This window comes from Plutella xylostella, chromosome 9, assembly GCF_932276165.1.
Source record: "Plutella xylostella chromosome 9, ilPluXylo3.1, whole genome shotgun sequence".
Classification (NCBI taxonomy): Eukaryota; Metazoa; Arthropoda; class Insecta; order Lepidoptera; family Plutellidae; genus Plutella; species Plutella xylostella.
Window position 1 is genome coordinate 4,408,251 of NC_063989.1, and position 22,230 is coordinate 4,430,480.

Sequence of the window (22,230 nt, forward strand, 5' to 3'; positions counted from 1 at the left end):
TACTTACCTACTATTAACGGGGCAAAGGGTAACTTCTCTTACCTAATCTTAGTCAAAGATCAGGGTTGCGCAAAAAATCAAATCAGACCTCGGAAGCGGAGTAAGTCATTATTTGGTACGTACATTATAATAAAACTGTAGTGTCCGTTTTTGTATTATGTAGCAGGTAATTAAGGTTTCTTATTTTCATGATGAGTGTTTGGTTAGCCAACGAAAGGGTGACTTAGGGAGTCATTCGGAAAATTCGGCGACTTTTGAGTATTTGCGAAAATAGATCCTTCCATAACCCTGAGCATAAGTAGGTCTTTCCATAGCCTGCTGATCTTCTTTCAATCGGTGAACCAGTCAAAACGCCATCAGTGTCCACACGTTTAACCATACGATGACGGTGATGGATCAAATAGAAAAATAATCGGGAATCGTTAAAATAACGTTTCCCGTGCTAACGTGTCTTTACCTAAGGGTGAGGCCCCATTGGTGAGTCGAGCTGCTGCGTTCCGCATCGCGTCGCGTCGTCCCAAAGGATCAATGGGGTCATGCCCTTTATGTACCTATTTGTCACTTATGTTTACCGCGGTACCTCTGTCTCAGACAAACCGAAATTTCCATAAGATCTTCTTTTGTTTCGACGCCTCCGCTGTATGACCTTTACCGGATCCTCACGCAAGAAAACACGTGTATAATTCCGTAGTTTGTGAACCTACAACTAACCACTTGTTCGAGATTACTTTTGTTTTGAACAAAAGTAGGAATTAAGTATATAAATATACTAAGAGGTAGAAAAATAAGAAATCTTGTTCAGCCTAATGTTTCTACGTTGGGTAATCTCTACATTTCTATATAAAGTAAGTATTTAATTCAACTTTGGTTATTAATGGGTAGATGAGAAAATATATGCATACTTACATCTTGTAATATGCCTTTTAACACATTTTTTAAAGAGACGACTAAGGGATATTTTAAGGCTAGCTAGTAGTCTGACTTCCTAAGTCAGATAGTAGAAATTAATGAAATTATAAATAGCAATAATGTAGTTTTACACTTAATTAGCTCGTAGACACAAGCGAGACATATCTGGCCAAGCCGGGAATCGAACCGGGCCTTCGATGTTATTCAAAACGCAGAGTTATTTCACATTTTACTAAAATGTTACACTCACGGGCAATGAAAAGGTTCCACTGAACGCCTTCTGCAACATTGATGTACCTACCTACATCAGGATATTATCAACTAAAATCGGTAATATTTTGTTCAGATTTTAAATTTAATGTTTGAAAAAAAAGGGATTGTTTGGTGTCGGCATTTTCTGAGTGGAACTTTTTCATTGCCCGTGAGTGTATATCACAATATTGTATGAAGTAAGTAAGTACATTAAAACACAGCGTAATTGTTAAATTTTTATTAAAAATTAACACATTAAAAAAGCCTGCAATTTATTAGGAAGTGTTTTATATTTTCTTAAAATTATATTAGGCCATATTTAAAGCTTTCAATGGCGTAAATACATAGGTAGTTATTATGCAATTTCATTGGTACATTGATACTCCCCGTTCTGTACATACTTAGGTACACTTGCTACAAATTAGGTAAGAACTAAGCATGTATTTTCTAATGTTCATAATTTTTCGTTATTCTTGCTCTGAAAGACTTTTTTATATATATCTGAAAATTAAATCCCTTGGGTAACAACGTACTATTATGTATTATGAATTCAGCTAGTTACTAAGTATGTAGTTAGATTCTGAATATTAATATTACTAATTTATGCGAGTGTCCTTCTCAAATAGCCGGTGCATATAATTAAAAACAATCACATATTCCAGAACCCTTCAATTCAGTAATGGTACCTAATGTTCAGTTTTTAAGTAGGTACAGACTCTAAGTACCTACTTTACGAGGGTCGAATTAACATCACTGGTTACTTTTATTTTTTATTGCAAAGTACTACTAGCTATTCTATTTCTTTCCAAGCATCTTTACTTAACAATGAGTAAGAAACTAACTTATAATTAACTAACATAAAATAATATTTGGCGTGATTAGTACTTATGTAAGTAAGTAAACAAAAAATAAACTTAAACGTTAAATAAAGATCGATTACCATACTATGCAAAAATATACCTCAATAATTATATGCCGATTATGTATTATAATAAATAACTAAGGAGGAGTCTTTCATAATTCCTGTGGTATATTCCTAATAGGCTGCGCCGCTGAGTCGGGTCTCGAACGCATTTGTCACACCTGAAAAAATTAAATAAAACTATTTCAGTAAAAATTAAGCCACAAACCAGTAAGTAAAACATAAAACAAAAATTTAACAGAGAACAATTTGTTCTTTGACAGAGAGTGACAAAACAGTTCAATAGTTAATCCGTCCAGTAACTTTTTTATGAATAAGGGGGAAAGTTTATATTATGTAGGTGTAGTGTTATGTACGGGGATGCATTTTGTTATCATTATCAACCTTGCGTTGGCTTTTGGACCAAATGGGGAGCATGAAGGGATTCTCCCCTTGAATTCTCAGTTTTCTGTTTCAGGGACAAATTTGTCTGGTCTGTTTGTACACGTACTTTCTTAATGTACAAATATATCAGGTTCAATTATGTTCTTATTTATACTAAACAATTCAGTAGGAAGGTCACACTGCAAATATACCTTATTTAGGTATACGGTATACTTATGAACTACGTGACAAATAACTAAGCCTCTATCGCTTGGTAGGATTTTTCTCTAACCTTATGTAATTGAATCTCATGTCAGAGACGGTTGTAGGTATTTTATTTATATTTTAAGTAAGTAATTTATGTATTTTTTTAAACATAATTACTTATATAGTTTTATGTAGGTACTTTACTTAAAATATTTTAGTGAATAACATAATATTATTATTATATAAGTATTTAAAAACAATTTGTTAAAAAAACACTTAAAAGGGAGTCACATAAGTGATGTATTTTGTTCTTGAAAAAGTTGTATGTATAGTTACTATAGTAAGCCGAAGGGGGCAACTTAGTTCAGCTCGGCATTCTAAACAACTTCTCTCTCTTCTGAAAAAATCCATCAAATCTAACAACGTATAAACAGGATCAATTATAAATTAACCCCAAATTAAGGATGGAGAATCCTTTACTCTGCGTAAAAAATAAGTAAATAATTCATAATAATTCCGGCACCCGTTTCTCAGATAGATAAGGTTATCGCAAGTGACAGTGCAGACTTGATTGCAAACGAATCGATGTGAAAATTAGGACATGTCAGGGATGTCAGTAGGTCTTTTTATTTCACATACTTTTAGGTCAGTTTATCTAAAGCGGACATTGATATGAAATTAAATATGTAGTAAATATAAAGTAGGTACGCTTTATAAACAGATCCGAGAAATTATATTTTTGATTTATTATTTTACAGTAAATAAAGCTATTATGGCATAGGGGTTGCACAAAAACTAACCCTAGTTAAGGGTCGGCAATAGGCAATCGAGGGTTGGCATTGTCATAGAATTATGTAGTAAATGATGCTCTACAGCCTTGAAAAAAATCACACAGGTAGCCGAAGAGTCTAGCTAGGTGCTGAATCATTCGAATTTAAGTAAATGCTTATGGATAACTGTAAATTAATTACGAAAAACCAGTAAATCACACTCCCGTATTGTAACAACTGTGTCGTAATTATCAAGAATTTTCATATGATTCTTATCAAATTATAAAGATAAATGCTTGGACTAGGCGCTAAATACCTTGTTTTTTAATAAACACACACCTATTTTGTGTAAATTAATCCCAAAATTGAGCAATTTTTTTCCCTCAAATCTTCATACAAATATCTATGGCGGCTTTCTGTGTTATAAAATCATAAACACAAGCGACGTTTGACTCAGTCGGCCGGTGGCCTCCAAAGAAGGGTCACGTCGGTTTAGGCGGCACTGACAGCTCGCGATCTAATTGTGTACAGACACAAAATCACTGCACATTGGTTGTCATTGCACTTTTTCAACTTTTATGACACCAACATAATTTGATTTGAAATTGAGGAAGCATAATTCTTATACTATATTCAATAAATTAAATGATAATGTTTTTTATTAGTTAAGTCCATGGTACTTCTTGATTAAATTATAATTATTAATGCCTAACTAAAACTCACTAATATAAAATTAAAATTAAACTAAAAAGAAGATGCTGGCCAGATCGCTGCCACTGTCGGGTAGGGTACCCAAGAGGCTGGCCGCGTTACCCCGCTATATAGCGATGCTTAGCCTTTGTGATAGGTAAGTGCCAGCCCTAGGGTCCCTTGAGACTTCTATTAGTCTGCTGCTGATGTCTTTAAAAAGCTGACGTGCCTCCCCACGGCCCTGGTATGAGGAGCAGGAATATAGTGAATGGATCTAAGTGATGACAATACGTAGGAAGATTAGGTTAGGATTCAAAAACACAGTCTCATGGTGCTGGTTGAGGCATGGTCTCGTGAGGATCTGATGAGGGCAGTAACACGGAGGTGACTGAATTTTATTTCAAAGATTTAATAGCTAAAAGCATCGAGTTTGGGCGCGGTGGTAGCTCAGTCGGGTAAGCGCCCGCTTCTCACGCAAGAGATGCGGGTTCGAATCCCGGCGCTGACATGTACCAATGAGTTCTTTTAACTTAAGTACAATGTATACCATCGCTCTAACGGTGAAGGAAAACATCGTGAGGAAACCTGCATATCTAGATTTAGCACATCTAGATATGTGAACCCACCAACCCGCAGTGGACCAGCGTGGTGGGAAATGGTTCAAGCTTAGGAAGGCAGTTTAGACCTTGGGGATATGCACAAAGGTTCCACTCGAGAGAGCCAGGTGCAGGTACTTACACCCCCACAGAGAATAGAATAGAATCGAGTTTGGGCTATTAAGTATGTTTTTCAAAGAGAGAGAGAGAAAGATATTTTAGGTTTCCTCTGGATTAGTTAGGTTTACTGGGTTTACTAAATTCATTCGTAACGTAAAATTGTCAATGACGGAATTTCTTCTATAGACAGTAGCCACTAAAAAAAACAACGATATAGGGCGTGATTTGCAAAAGTACCTATCTAGTCAACCTGCCACGGGGTGACTTCGGTGGGTAACTCAGAATAATACTAATTATATGTTATTGCATCAATAATAAAAAAATCAAGAAAATATTCAAAGTTTCCATCCTCGCTTTTCACGCACACAAATCACAAACTCATGCCTTGTTCTAGGAGCAGGGTCTACCCTGGTGCATTTCCATGACCACTTTTCATTAGCGTCCCACCGGTTTCGATGCTCAGCGGAATAGCACCATTAACCATTATTATTCTGAGATATCATCACTTCTTATTCTGAGTTACCCAACATAAAATCACGCCATCTATTGAAATCATTTTTTAAATTAGGATTTGTCTATGGTGTGGTCCCCAAATTTAAGGGTAAAAGCCAAATAATTATATTTTAACCTTTTTTTATACCTATTATATTAAAAGACCTATTCAACGATACCCTACCTACACCATCAAAATAACCGGAAAAAATATCAGCCCCAATTTACTTGTATGGGAGTACCCCAATTTTTTTTGGGTACTCCTCATATCTATGCGAAATATCAGCTTGATATCTTTACCCGTTTCTGAGAAAAAGGGCAGTGACAGACAGTCAGTCAGACAGACGGACAACAAAGAGATCTTATAACGGTTGCTTTTTTCCTTTTGAGGTACGAAACTCTAAAAATATGAAAAAATATTATTCTGCCACCAAAAAATATACTTACAAACATACATACAATCAAAAAACATTACTCTCCTCCTTCGGCAGTCGGGTTAAAACAAGTGAGACTGATTCTGAACTTTTGTTCTACGAGTTTTAAAAATTAACCAAAAAAAACCTTTATCATAGAAACTTTGTTGACACGTGACTTTTTACCATGGAAAACGAATTTCTTTTTTCGCGTTTTTGCAAAACTCGTAGAACTAAAGTTGTTCAGAATGACCCCTTGAGTCATCCCCTTTCGGCTTAGTATACCCTTAGTATAACTTATTATCTACACTTTAATACCTGTAGTTACCTTTCTACAAGTAAATACCACATTTGTTTAGAAATCTAATCGGGTTCCGAGTATGGAGAAAAGTGGCACCCCTATTAATTTCTACTCTTTCCTGGTGCTTACCAGTGTAATTAAAAATTAAACTTACCCTCAAATCACTACTTGAAAATAATTGTCAATAAAGTTGGCGAGTAAAAGTTTATCGACCCACTGTGCAAACTTACATGTGTGCGTGTCACTGCGTGTGCTGTGTGAAGAGCATTGAAAACCCAAAATTGGCGCGGCACGTCACCCTGTAAGGGCCCTTAAACATAAACTGTCAACTAATCTAATAACTGGCTAATCTTTACACAAGGGTTATCATTGACTAATGTTAGTTTCCTTCCAGACGACTTTCTAAATCTTGGCACTTAACCGACTCGTCTCATAGTACCCATGTAGCTACGGTCATGTCTTGCCTTTGTCAGCTATTTATTAGTACACTCACGAGTAAAAAAAAGATCCAGTGACATATGGAATGTCAATGGTAGACGGAACTTTTTTATTGCACGTCAGTGTATTGACAGGGTTTATTTATTTATTTTTTTTTTTTTTTATTTATTTATTGAGGCACACAAAACAGATAACAATGGTTACAAAATTTAAAAAATACAACTAAACATCTGTTCTACATTGATACCCAAAACATGCATGCACAACATTAATTATTTAGGATGAACATTACTCATTACATGTGTTCTATGCTATAAGGTAAATGGGCAGTTCTTCTTTTTAACCTACATAATGGATAAAAAATTATCCCGAATTTGAAAAAAATAACTTTAGCTTTTTGGTGAACACTAATAATTTTTATGATAGCTACATTTCTATTCTATCGAAAAAGGTGGTTGGCCGCGAAGTTTAAGTATTTTTTCAAGATTTTCAGAACATAATACGTGGATAAGGCAAAGAAAATTACACCTTCGTCACAGAATCTTTTATTTTATTTTAACGAAATAGTCTTCGTCGATTAAAATGAAACTTTTTTGATACGTTAATAAACAAAATACCATTTTAGAAAACATATGAAGGAATGGATTTTTAGTAATAACAAAATATTTATTAAGTAGTTATTACCACTCTGTCACAATTTCAGCTAAAATGAAGCTTGTTTTTGCTATAAATATTTTTTCGCTACTAATTACAGTCAAAAATTAACAGCATAGACGTTAACATCAATGACTAAATTTAATATGATTTTTCCAAAGTTGCACTATTTATAACAGAACATATAAACGACCAAAAATAAGTTGATTACCAGGAGACACCAATCGTTACAGAGTGGTAAACCATGTGACATAGTTGTTATTCTATTAAATATGCGGCAGCGTTTTGGAATAAAACAGTTTAATTTAAAAATAATAATTTAGTAACTTACTTATAAATCATTATGGTTTCAAGTTAGTCAAAAAAATTACTGGAGATATCTTTATTATTAGTATAACTAATGAAATCACACTTGAGAACCTCTGGAGAGTGAAATATCCGTATTTCAGGAACTTAAAGGACAAATTTGTTCCAACTACATAAAATTGTGTTTATCTGCACAAATAATATTTTCGGCAACCTAAAATTTAAGTAACATAATGGAAAATTACGTAATTTGTTAAAGTTTTAACCAGCCATATTTCGAAAATACAGCAGTTGCTCTTAGAACTTGAAAAAAATACTCTTTCCTTTTTTAATTGCCTTAGAAGCTGGAAGGACTTTAATGTTATCATCAAACATCCGATAAATCACTCTCCACCATATTAAACAGTCTACCACATTCATCGTCTGTTCTTGAGAACAATAGCACGAAATTACCTTTTTCACAAACGAAACTTTTTATTAATGCAGCGCAAGTGTATTGGACGTTCCTTTCGCTTCTTACTTTAACCAAAACGTGTAGTTTCTCTTCAATTTTTCTTTGATGAATTTCCTCAGGTTGGAGTGTTTCGTAAGAATGTGACAGATTTGTCGTGTGACAGAGGGGTAAAATGTGTTGCAAAGTCGATTAGCATCTAAACAGTAACATAAAGTGTAATATTCACATGTTGATTGCAAAGTAATTGTTATTACCAATGAGTAAATAACAAAATAATAATTTAATTGTATTTTATTTTAACAATTACCTACGTGACGAAGCTGTCGCCGAATAAACACACGCACCTCCTGTCACACTTTGCGGGTGGCCGATACGCGGTGTCTGGATCTCAAAGGGGAAATCTTACCAAGGGGAAAAGGAGACCTTAAACTCTGATCGATGGCAATAAGGACGAGTGGCTCAAACAAATATTTTAAATGGCAACCTACGTGACAGAATGTAACTACTAAAACATTAGGTAGTAAGAGACAAATTTTCAACATTTTTTAAAAATATTTCTGAAATCATTTAAAAATATATATTTTGTTTTACTAAATAGGTAATATCTACTGGGGTTTAAACAAATTTTTATATTTTATGTCGTCATATATATTTTTTGTAACATTATCGAATATGCGCAGGATGAAGTGGCGGGAGACAGCCAAGATTCGTATGAAATACACCTCTGTCACGCGGATTTACCACTCTGTAACGTAATTTTAAATACAAAAATATAAATTTATATTTTTGTAAACGTGCACAGCCGTTGTGTTTTTAGTACAATGCACGCTGAAATATAAATAAATAAATAAATATTTGAAAAACTCATGATTTTTTCTTCACAACTGATGGAGACTAAGTTATGTAGGTTAAAAAGAAGAACTGCCCAAATACCTACTAATTTTATTAAATAAAACTAAAAATTACTATGAAGTTGAAATAATTAGAACTAGCTATTCGGGTTAGAGCTCTGAAGGATGCCAATAGATTTTTTATATGTAAAGAATTTGTTATTAAAAATATCAATGTCTTTGTTACTCACAGATAACTCATTATAAAGTCGACACATTCGGAGAATGGGATTAAAGTATGCTATATTTAGGTTTAGAATAAAATTTCAAACAGTTTTATTAACGTTTGACCTCAGCTAGTGTTTCCTTCAGTCCACTGTTTGGCATGCAGATATGTGGCAACAGCCGAACCCAGTCCATTTCCTATGCTAATGTAACGTTAGCGTAGTTCCGTGAAATTAACGCAACTTTTTCCTTTTTCACGTTTTCCAACTGTTCTAGAATTTACTTTGAACGCGGTTATATTTTCCTGCCTACGGATGTACTATGTTCTTACCTATGGATGAATTGAATTATTTTTACTTCACTCATAAAAATATTATTCCTGCTTACAAGCAATGTTCACATACCTACTAAAGTATTTTATGGGTCAACAATGTTGATAACTGGAAAGCATTACGAAGCATTAGCTGAGGTTGTCCCTTTGCCACTATTGTGTATTAAAGCGTATCGTATGTTTTTTTAGTGAACGTTTAATTGTTTTTATTTAAACAATATTTTTTGTTTTGTGGTTATATAATCTATTATTCTTACTTTCTTTCTATTGTAGTGTAGACCATCCCGCGGCTATTTGGGTCCTTCAAAATAATGGTTCATATATTGCTGGCCATGTATATTCTTATCAACATTTAATTCATTGAACAATAATTGAACATTTGTGTACCTAGATATACTTATTATAGTAAAGGAAGTGTACAAGGTAAAGGTAACTAGTGCACGAATAGTTTACACATGAGTGGCGCGTGTCGATGCAATGCACATAATCAATCTGAATTTATGAAGTAATCTGGGGTGGTTGGTGGTATCGCATAGAGAAGTTACTTTTTACAACGATAAATTGGATCCGAATAGGTAGGTAGGTAAGGTACTATGAAAAAATATGAATTTGTGATTAATTTGACATCCTACTTAACTTACTTAAGGACTACAGATTGATCATAATATTTCTCTCATATAACATTTACAAATTGACAGTGGTTTTATGAATATGGGCTGTGGTTAAAGGGTATTTAAAATTTTCTTATCACATTTCCAGAATACTGTCACAACATCAGCCCGTTTTTGTTTACTGTTGATGTGTTATTATACCTACTTGTACAGTATAATTATTATGTATTATTATTAGGTATGTACAGGTCTAAGTATTGGGATTTTAAAGCAACTTTTTGGGTCCATAGGTTAGGGTACTCAGGCAATATAGTTATTAATTATGGCTTATTGGCTATCATTGCTTCCTTGTCGTTTTAAATGAGGAAAATAATAACACTATTCATATTTTTTATGTTGCTCAGCCGGTTAAAAAGAAATAGCGGTCTTTTAAAATTGATTTAATTTCAAGGCTAATAATTTTCCACAACTTTTCAAATTAATTTATTAGTTTTCTCGCCAAAATATGTTAGACTCAATGACCGAAACGACCCAAAGGCGCAAACATTATTATCGACTATATTCAATGAAGATGAAAACTAATTTAATCTAAACTTTAAGTTCATTTATAATTAAACCTAGCAATTCTAATTAGGAACGCAGCGTGGGACGCCCTCCTGCCCGCTGGACTGACGACCTATAGGCGAGTAGCCGGTAGTGTCTGAATGAGGAAAGCCGAGGACCGAGTGTAGAGGCGCTCCTTGGGAGAGAGCTATGTCCAGCAGTGGATGATTATTGGCTGATCAATGATGATGACACATTTTCTGCATTATGTATTAGGTAAACCTTCTTATTTGCAACATTCTTCGCCGTAAATAAGATAAAGTCGGCATGGCGCTACCTAATGCCTCTTACAGTCCGCAACAGTTGGCCTAAGTTGAATTCAGTTACATGGACTACTGGAACTATATACCTAGCTAATGCCTTTTTTACAAAAAAAATTTTTGTATCTTATCGGTATCAGATCATCCATACAGAGGGATAGTGGGATCTGTGAGATTAATATGAATTAAAGTGTATTAAACTACGAGTAAACTAATTTATTGCTCCTGAAACTTCAAGGAGATACCTGGGTAATTCCGAATGAATGCGAGTTATTCCGAATGAGATTTAAAATGAGTTTTAGGTTATTTAAGTTAAAGAACCATATGTATTTTACGATCAGCTATAACCTCGCAAAAACTTATTTCTAAATATGCCTAGAACATTCAGAAGAACTTATTTATACACATTTATATGATATTTATGTCGCAGGCATCTGGTTTAATCTTCTTTTTGATTGAACCACTAGCCCGTTCATTGGATGGCGCTATTCAGTTGTATCAGTTGTATGACTAAAGGACAACTCTTCAAGTCGTTGATTGTAACGTTCGACGTCTTGCTGACTGAACGTCATTCAGCGAAGTCGTTGAATGGGATATAGTATAGCAACTTTGTAATGTCTGGTTAGGGTGAACATGACCAGACAAGAGTCAACAAAAAGACTATGTTACAAAGCTCTTATCTCACAAATTAACTAAACAATAACAATAAACGTACCTTCATATTGTTGTTCATAATTATCCAGTTTCACCCCAATTTTTTCTTTGAAACTATTCGCCCGCGGCGTAACAATAGGTAAATCCATGTTGTCACACTATTGTAACACAAATAACGCACTTTAAAGCTAAATTATTTGCAAAAAACTAACAATATAGGTGCTTTTTGTGTCAGCTGTTAGCTGTTAGACGCTATTATATATATATTATAGACGATATTTGTTTTATTCACCACCTGACTGATTTTAAGTCAGCTAACTAGTTGGACGTTTTGTGACGCTTGCACAATCAACGTTCGGCCTAGTCATACAATTGAGTAGCGCCATCCAATGAACGGGCTAGTGGTTCAATCAAAAAGGATATTAAACCAGATGCCTGCGACATTTATAATTCGGAATTACCCACCTACTACTGGAAAATCTACTACTTCTACTTACATTCAACAAATAAATTTTTGAGTATGTTATCTTTGGTCTACATGTAATGTACCTACCTACATTGTGTGTTAAATTTGTACTAAGTTTAAAAAACATATTTAATATTTATTTATTTTCCCTTTCTTTTAAGGTACCTATTGTATTAAGTACCACTTAATTGTCACAATAAGTAACTTGTACTACTTGTTCATTTCTGATTGATTAGAAAAGAACAAAATTAGAAACACCATCAGTAGGATCGCTACTACTTAGCAACAAGATTAAAGGTCACAAAATAATTTAATTCTTATGTTCTAGTCATCACGAGACTTGCGGTCTAGACCTTGAAGCTGCGGAGTGCAATGTCTTCTTAATTTTAATATTTGGAATGACTGAGTTGCAACACTCACGTGGCACGACGACTTTGATAAACAATATACGTTATACGAGCAAGATAGAGTGTTGGTGACAAAAAAGTGTTCTCGACAAATTTAATAACAACTCACTTTCCAAGTGAGCTTTTATTTTGAAATAGTTTGGTCAGAAGGTATATGACTTTATTCATTCGTACAAAGGTAATCATTATATAGCTGTATAAGGAGGGACATTCATGCGGACAGTATTCAGCTATGTTTTTGTACGTGATGCTTACTCTATCTTATCCGTTTATTGTTTAACAAAGCACGACGAGAAAAAAAGTCCTCCGGTTTTTTGCATGTTGCAACCACGCACGACTAATAGGTATTTACATTTAACATATTTTGAGTCTATATTCGTATGTACTTTATTTCTTAAGAAAAATAAACGAACTTAAGTAAGTACTTTAATTTTACATTTGTATCAATGACTTCGTGGTACCTATACTATTATTATGTATTAGGTATGTGCAGGTTTTAGGTAAATATGCTTGTAACTAAATGATATTTATGTATTTATTATGTACATCGTAGCAGGGTAGCTGCAGGTGTAGTAATATTACAGATATTACATAGGATAAGTACTTACACTAAATTATTGTGTTAATGCAAAGAAAATCATAATATTTATTAATTGGGCCAAAGTTCTAAATGACAAATATAAAAGACGGTATAACATTTACACACAATCTTTTAATAACAGTTTTTAGTTCACAGCAAAGGTTTTACAACAATCAGGCAAACATTAGGTTCGAGGTGACATAATAAGTGAAAAAAAACCATAGAGCTTCATAAAGCGGCTGGGAATGTGTAGCTTTCACTGTGGTTTGACCGGCGTTATTATTTTAAGGGAAAGGCGCGCGTTACAGTCTCCCCCTCTAATCCGAACGATACGACTCCGCGTAAGGATTAGCCAGTAGTTGACGCGGCCTAAATCGCTTGCGTTTCACGTGTACAGGGATCCTGATGCGATCAGAGAGGTCTGCTGTTGCACCGTGGTCAGTACATGGTCTCTCCCCAAACGGTTTGTATTCCGGATCCTTCAGCCGGTTCTCCCTAATGTGGCCATGAGATCGAGTTAACACATCAACGGTGGCAGTACAACGATAACACCGTACGGGGCTACTCGGCCGCGGTAGCATGCCGGCGGTAACGTAGGGTCTCCCGGGCGCGTGTTCTATCTGCACGTTGTACTGTTCTACGTCAGCACCAAGCAGCTTCTCCCCCTTCTTCAGAGCTTCTCCTTTCTTGGGAGGCATTCTGTTCATGGGAGAGGCAGTAGACTCCTCATTGCTCACCTTTATTTGGTGGTTTTGGTTCACCGGCAACACATACGCACGCGTAAATTCGCGTGAGTTGCCAGGAGTGTCGGTGAAACACCACGTACCTTGGGCTATGTTCAAGATCACACCTGCGTCGGTAATAAAATCGCGCCCTAACAATGTTCTAGTGTTAGCGCCGGGGAACACAAGGAATTGCGTAGGTATGGTCCGTCCGTACAACGTAACATCGACGTTGGTACTAAGTACCTTACATAGTTGGCTGGTTCCGTCGGCGAGGCTCACGTTACGTTCTATCTCCTCGAAGTGCGCGTAGTTATCAACGAGTACATTATAAAGCGCGGGGCTCGCGATGCAATGCGTCGCCCCGGTATCTAAAATGGCAACACCTACTTTACTTGCTATTGTAACCTTTACCATAGGCAAGTCGGGGTTATTGGTGACGGTCGCGCTATTGAAGTCGACGTCCATCGAAGAGGTGGCAACATCATTCTTCACACGACACGCTTCGCATTTAGAACGCACCACCCCTCGCTGGCCGCAACCATAACACCGTATACCCGAACTGGTACTAGGCACTTCAGTGTTAGGTACACTGGGCGCGTTGCCAACTTTACATGGTTCACTATTAGCAGAATAGGGAGTATCGCGCCTACTCTGTTCGTCTTCACGACGTTTTGTTTCATCGCGAGTTTGACGATTGCGACATTCTTCCACTGCATGTCCAAACTGTTTGCAAAATGAACAACGCGGCCGTACTCGTTTGGGTTTTGCTATATCATCTAACAAAGTGGCATCGCTCGGAGTAGGTAGGAGAAATGATGATTGACTTACCGACGTGCGTGGCTTACGGTCGGTGGGGTCCTCAATGACCTCAGCGCGGGACTCCTCCACGTTCCTAGCCGCTTCAAGCAATGATTCTAAGTTACAAATAGTATCACGAGGCAAGTATTTCCTTATTTTTCTATCTAGTAGTCCATACACAATGTCGATTTGCATCTGCTCCGGCACGACATAGGGCAGCCTGCACAGCATGGCGCGCAGGCGGGACACGAAGGCGTCGGCGCGCTCGTCGCCCTGCTCGTTCGCGAACACCTCCCGCAGTATTCGGTGGGCGGGCCGCGGCGCGCCGAACCTGCCGCGAAGCCGCTGCAGCGCCACTTGCCACGTAGTTACCGACGAGCGGACACCTTTCCACCAGACGGCGGCCTCGCCGGTCAGCAGCATCGGCAGGCCTCGCAGGGCGTGGTCGTCGCTCACGTTCGCGCATTCTTTGAAGATCTCGATGGTGTCGATGAATGCCTCCAGCGCTTCGTCGCTCTGGGCCGCGCCGTCGAAACGTGCGGTGCATTTGACGAAGTTGCCGGGTCGTTGTCGCGCCGCGTCTACTGGCGCGGGTGCGGATGTACTCGCATGAGGGCTGGAGAGGAAGGTCTCGAACATCTGCCGGTTGGTTTCCGCCTGGCTCCGGGAGACCGCAGCGATGATCGCCGTCAGCTGCGCGTCGGTCATTGACACGACGTTGATGGCTCCGGTGGTGATGTTCGGGGTGCTCTGCTCCGCTTCGTGGTCGCTCATATCGTCCTCTGATTGCTGTTCTTGTTCTCGCCGGTTGCGCGTCGTTCTCGGCATGTTATTTACCGGGGACGCGTAAAAGTTTATGACTCGCACAAATTATGATTGTGAGTTAGAGCCCCACGTTGGGCGCCACTATAAAAGACGGTATAACATTTACACACAATCTTTTAATAACAGTTTTTAGTTCACAGCAAAGGTTTTACAACAATCAGGCAAACATTAGGTTCGAGGTGACATAATAAGTGAAAAAAAACCATAGAGCTTCATAAAGCGGCTGGGAATGTGTAGCTTTCACTGTGGTTTGACCGGCGTTATTATTTTAAGGGAAAGGCGCGCGTTACACAAATTACTTTTCAAATATTAATCTAACACCTACTCGTACATTTATAACACTGTTTTTATGACTGTCAATTTAACTCAAGTTGAACAGTTAAACTGTCGGAAGCATTAGGCGGAAGTTTGCAACAAATCAAAACATTTTGAGTTGCAATAATTATCGCGTCTCATAGTCTCATAGATATAAGGACATTGTGCGGTTTTGAAAAAGATGTTACCTACGAGGAAGTAGATGACACGAAAATAAATTTTGACAAACTGTTTAAGTATAGGTTACCTCAAGATTTTGTTAGATAAATAGGAAACTTCGATAATGCTTCATGTTGACAATAAGCTTCAAACAGTCTACATAACAGTCTAAAAACTTACATACAGCTGCTGCTGCTGGTATGTATGTGTAAATGCATAGTTTTCTCTTATGATAGTTGTAAATGTTGTGATATAAATATCATTAAAGTCATCTTTAACTATTGATCTCTTGACACTACAGTGACCCTGCACGTGACTTAAGCTAGAGTCACACTAGCTTCTGTGACACTATACTATCAATTTAATATCTACAGATACCCTACCGTGAGAGTGTTCTATGTTCAGTAGAATATGAACGATGGGAGCTTCCCAGCAGTATATGGAACAGCTGTCCTTACATCTGTACGCGGGAAGAGCTCATGACCGCTACCAGCGGGCGGTGCAGTATCGGTGACCCAGTTCTTCTTCTTCTTCTTCTTGGCGTCCTATGACCCCCCCCGTTCTGGGCATGTATTATTTAGCGACTTTGTTGGTTTGTCGTCGACACGATAAGAAGAAGAAGGAACAGCTACCGTACCATCACTGACACGCTCTCTTGTCAAATCTGACCGATGATCTGGTGATTACGATGATCATCATCATGGTTGTGGACTGGTTCAGAGATAGATACACTATTTTATAACAGTTATTCGTCTACGATTGTTTCTAAATAAACATGGTCGCTGATTCTTAAAATTATACTATACCTTACATAAATTGTACCTAAGTATATAAAAAGTTGAGAAATGTAAATCAAGATCCAGTATTACTCAATAAAAAATATGTTTAATTCAACAGAATTTGTAATATTAAACTCTGAAATTCGTCTGTTCAGGGTTACGCGAATACGAAAGAGGAAAAATTGATATTTTATTAAAAGTTAAGAAGCTAAACAAATAAATCATATTATTCTTAGCAAAAAAGGCTATATTATCAACCAAACTCAACCAAAAAGTATGAACAGCTATTATTTTCCTACGTCGTTCAGCATATCAGCCTGTAACTGGCCACTTCAGAAAATCAGAACATAGGGCCAATTCTAAGTAGAGAACTTTAATTGGCAGGAAAGTAGAGTCCTATAAATGCTATGGTTATGGTAGTTTGGTATGAGGAGTAGGTCAATCTGTAGTCTCTGATCAGCCATGAAAATGCGCATGGAAAATTAAGCATTTCGAATGGCAAAAGTCACTGGAGCTCTATCCATTCAGACGCTTCGAGAAAAGTATACCTACATGTGCTAATGAAACTTCTGAAGGACAGGGTTTCCGGTAATCGGGTCCGTAAGGTGAGTAAGTGAGCATGTTACTCGATACAGGTGCTCGGTATTGGAACAAGTTGTTGCGAGAAAGACTTGCGGCGGTTTTCGCAACACCACGCCGGCCTGCGAAACTGAGTACAAGACTAGTTCTGTGTGCAATGATGGAAGGTTTGCTCCATTCCGTACTGAACGTACGTTGAGGAAATGTAAAAAAAGTGCTTGATTTAGATTACATTTTAAAATGGTAAACATACGAGTATACTTATTTGGAAACGGCCCTTGATCATGAAGAAAAATGAAAGTAAAACTAAGCGGCAATTAGGTACCAGTCTGTTATATTAATAGTTTATTCATTTATTTCGTACCTACATCTCATGTGGTAAAATTGAAGATGTCTACTACAAATATTACCAACTCCACTTTTTTATAGCTCATTAAATTGTTTTAACGAGACATTACTTTAGCTATTTGCAATAATCATTCTAATTATAATGAAACTAATGTAACATGTACATAATGTTATGATAGTATATAATATTGCTGACCAAAATAGAAACTTTAAGAGATAGATTTACATAAAATAAAACGTTGTTTGTTAACCTTTAACCTGGAACTTATCTTTGCAAGTTGTGGCGGCGTATGCCACATGATTGTAATCAAAGTTAATTGTTTCGTCCCTAGGGTCAGTCTGATATGTCCATGTGTGTCTGGTGCTGCAATAGCCTTTCGGTCAATAACCTGCACATAACTTGAGTCAGTTCTGAGAAAATATCAGAATATGGCATTGCCACTGCAACGTGAGGAAACTTATTCCTAAACCTTCAAAATACTTAGTACTACGGCTAGGATGAGCATTAATATTTTGAATGTTTCGATTTTAAAGTAATTTATCTTAGCTCCCTATGTTATCGAAAATAAGTCGTAAAAATCCTCTACAGTGTCCTTTGAAAGATGAAAAACTATGATAGTGAAAAGTTTTTAGTGATGTTAGAAGTGCCGGTACAATACAATTTTTGTAACACTCTTTATACTGAGCTATCCAATTAGTTATTAATAAAATTAAACGTAATTTAAAACAATATGCAGCGTATAATATCCCAAGGACATAATGACCAGTTGCACAGACTTTTGAAGATTCTGAATATTGCAAAAGCATTACCAAGTCCATGTTGTAAGAATATCTGCCCGACTTTATGTATGCTTATTGCTCAAAATTTAAACTAGGCAAGGTAAACAATGTTACGAAAATTATCAACATATGACAGGATAGTATTGAACGGTACCTTCATCTATGTAAGTACCAACCGATGCGGTACTCATAAACCGTATTGTTATTAAACATATAGGTATAGCACTTAGGTATTTCATATTTCATTAATTGTATTTAGCATTTATCTTTTAATTTTTAAGAATAAAAAACTAGAACTATATTTTCTTACTATAAGTATAGTGTTAGAAGCTAAATATTCTTAATTGTTCTTGCAGCAGATAAACCGTGACATGAGTTTTATAAATAAACTTCATTCTACATATTATGATGCTATTGCTATAAGTTATTAAATAAGCAGACTACACTTGCCAATGACGAATGATGCAAGTTGGATTTAATTAACTATACCGACCTATTTGTAGTTTCCACAATAGTTCATACAATGAATCGTGGCACAGCGTTCGTTGTCATACTCGTACGTAAACGCATACCAGATTTATTACTTACCTTATTTATACACACATACACATAAGGTATTTAAAAAATATCATAGTTTTATGCTCACCGATTTTGTAGTGCATGATCAGCTTCGTCCGAGTTGACTAGAGACCAGCGGCCCCAACATCCATTATCATCGTAACTGGCACTAGGAACTGATAATCACTGAAACTGTCCTTTTCAAGAGTTCATCAGATTGTATCCTTCACTCCTGGCAGCCGCCCTCAGGACCGGCGGAGCAGCAGCGCCTCGAAGATCCTCTTAGTCTCGGAGGATGCGCTTCCATTGGATGTTCGGGAGAACGCGGAGGTGTTGCTGGATTTCCTGGAGAGGGCATTTCTGTCTCTGAGCTTGGGCTCCCGGTTGAGCAGGCGGTCCAGGGCCTGCCTCAGGGTGGAGTGTTTCCTGTCGAAGGGGTTCGGGAACATGGTGGAGACGCGTGCGGCTCAGCTGTGGGTGCGGTAGTGTTTGCGCTCGCTGCGTGCGCCCGCGCCGCCGACGCCGCGCCGGGGAGGGATGGCGGCCGCTTGCAAAAGTCACGGGTCAAGTTCGGATACACACACACACTAGACTCGCTACTAGCCACTTGGCACACCGGCAGCTCATTGAACTCGCTACAACTTGTACCGAGTGTTGTAATTACATGCGGCGGCTATTGATGGCCAATTGTTGATGAGCGAAAAAATAAGGAAGTAAGGATATGAGCTTCGATAATGACTCAATAAGACTATTTTATGTAAGTTGACGGACAGTTTTATCGTTGCGGTGGGTGTGTGTAGCGGTTAAATTGTTCGATAAATGCAGAGGATTCGTAATTATAGGTATAAGTAGCCTTTTTATTCAGGTTATTTATAATTGCAGTTCAGAACTGCCGGAGATAGGGCTGTCGCAAAGGATGCGGTTTGTTGCCGTTTTTCCAAAATAAAGTGCTGCTTTTTATTGAAAAGGCCTTACTCTAACGCACCTACCCTCCTATTTTAGAAAGTTGTCGTATTTATTCATTTTAGTAATTAAATTAATTGCATACAGGTCACTGACCGCAGTAGGTACCTGTGGGACAGCCACATGCAATCTCAACATTCTGTATTAGAAAGTTGTTGGTTTATTTTGTAAGAGATTGCTTTGACCACTTTACAAAATAACTTGGAAGTTGCTGTAGAAATTTATGAGATTGTTGATAACAAGAATGCCCGCTTTAAAACAGAAGTAAAGATTACACATATATTTTTAAGAAAGCCACCGTTTTGCCCAACTATATTTATCAGTCTAAGCTGCTGAGAATCATTTATGCTGTTTTTAATAAGAAAATAAGACAGGTACTTAGGTATTTTGTTCTGAGGCTATCAAGTCCGGATATACAGAATGATTTGACTGCTCAAAACTGACATAATTTGTGTGAAACTGATTTTATCGTTGATTGATGTATCGGTGGTGGTAAGGCATTCGGAGACGTGAGCAAGAAAACCCCCATGGGTTCAATTACTTATAATCTTCTACCTCATATGTATGTATGTTGGTGTAATTAACGTAAACAATAAAGTCAGAATGAAATTAGATTTTAATATTAACAGTAAAAAAAAATTGAATCTCTTTTAACAAAATAAAAAATGTTACTCTAATTTACAATTACATTATTGTAGAAATATATAATATACTCATGGCTCCCATTATATTATAAGTACCCATCCATAGTTAGACAGTGACAGAAATAAGTAATTTCTCTAACATTTTACTTACTTACCTAAAAATCTGTGTTAATCAAAACTTAATTGCAATTAATTAGAAGTTAACCCAATCTTCGCCTTTCCTAAGAAATTAAGGGTTCAGAAGCGATTTCCTTTTTCCATGAAATTGCCTTTTTATCATTAGTGTTTTTAGCCGACCGTTATTTTTCTAGCTTCAAGAAGTGGTCGGTATTGCGTTGACTTTGAAAACACCAGTTAACTTCTGTTGACTTAACTTTAAATCTGTAGCGTTAGTCTTTCCCAATTTATCTTAATTAAATTGGATTGAGTTTCGTCTTCGCTAATAAAGGTTTTTAAAATGTAGGGTCAAAGATGCATTGCCTATGAATATTATAATTGTGAACATAACGTAGGTACAAAAATACTTTAAATTAGATATTACAAACAACGAATTCTTGACATTTTGATTAAAATACGTAACTTCAAGTCTATTTACAAGTAAATGCTCAAGTCTCTTACATCTTCAAACCATCAATGTAGAAGATGATTGACTTTGAAAGAGCAGAAAACGTAATTATGCCAACATAGTGAATCACACGAGATCCGTAAACTTGTCACCTTGGTGTAATCTTCCGGTATCGGTGAATACCAGTCAACACAATTATTGGTTTTTCTCGTTCACATCACACACCTCTCCGAAGAATGACTCGTCAATTCTGAAGCGTAAACACTTTATTGAACCAGCAAATAAAAGTTCCAGTTCGTTCGTCACAGGGGATTCCCGTGTAAAAATAAGTTTTTTTAAAACTTTCTAGAATTTCAAGTACTTATTACCGTTGTTTATGGTAGGGTAAGGTCACCTTTTCGTGACGCACTTAATGACAATGTGAAGCGAGGTTGCGCCCGGCCGTGTGCTGTAGGCGTAGGGCCGCTGGAAAACACACAGGAACTGTCTCATTATTATGTTTACCATGAATATTACGAGACTGTTGTCTTATAGACAGACGGCCGAATGGCGTAGTGGTTAGTGACCCTGACTACTGAGCCGAAGGTCCCGGGTTCGATTCCCGGCTGGGGCAGATATTTGTATAAACACAGATATTTGTTCTCGGGTCTTGAATGTGCCCGTAAATTGGCAATAGGCTCGCCCCCTATTACATTGGGACTAAACATAACACTGGCGAAAAGTGGGTGCAGCAATGCACCTCTGCCTACCCCGCAAGGGAGTACAGTAGTACAAGGCGTGAGTGTGTGTGTGTGTGTGTTGTCTTATATCTGTAAAGGCAATGTAAAAGTTCCACCTGCCAAAGACGTTCCATAGTTATGTCACTGGAACTTTTTCATTGTTCGTGGGAGTCGTGAGCGTAGTTGATCTTGATCTTTTCTTACAATCCAGCCGTCATTTAATTATATACAGTACATTGTATCTAAGTACTTTTACTTTTTAATACAATTTACGATGTAAAAACCATAGTCGCGATCTACCGGTAATCTAGGTTTAGCAAGATTGTATGGAAAATTACATAGTTATCTACCTGTAATTTGCTCTTCTGAGGTAATCTTGGTAATACATAATTGTGTTTACATTTGTTTCTGATGCTCCTTATTTACCTACACCTACATCGACTTCATTAATGTACCTATCTATGTAAATAGTATGTAGGCGTACTATTTACTTCACTCGTGATTCTTGTGAATAATCGTGATTAATGCGGTTTCTCTGAAGAACTTCATTTGTTTTTTGTAGGTACAAGATGTAAATAAACAAAAGAAGCCTAGAATATTCTCTGTTCTATACTTATAT

At 36.9% G+C, this 22,230-nt stretch overlaps 1 long non-coding RNA gene across 1 annotated transcript; it reads right to left on the minus strand.

Moving 5' to 3' along the window:
• Positions 1-1,384: 1,384 nt before the first annotated feature.
• Positions 1,385-20,131, minus strand: LOC125488989. Its single transcript, XR_007266646.1, has 2 exons — positions 18,809-20,131; positions 1,385-2,244 (listed from the first exon to the last, which is right to left on the minus strand). It is a non-coding gene; the product is annotated as an uncharacterized LOC125488989 (long non-coding RNA).
• Positions 20,132-22,230: the final 2,099 nt, after the last annotated feature.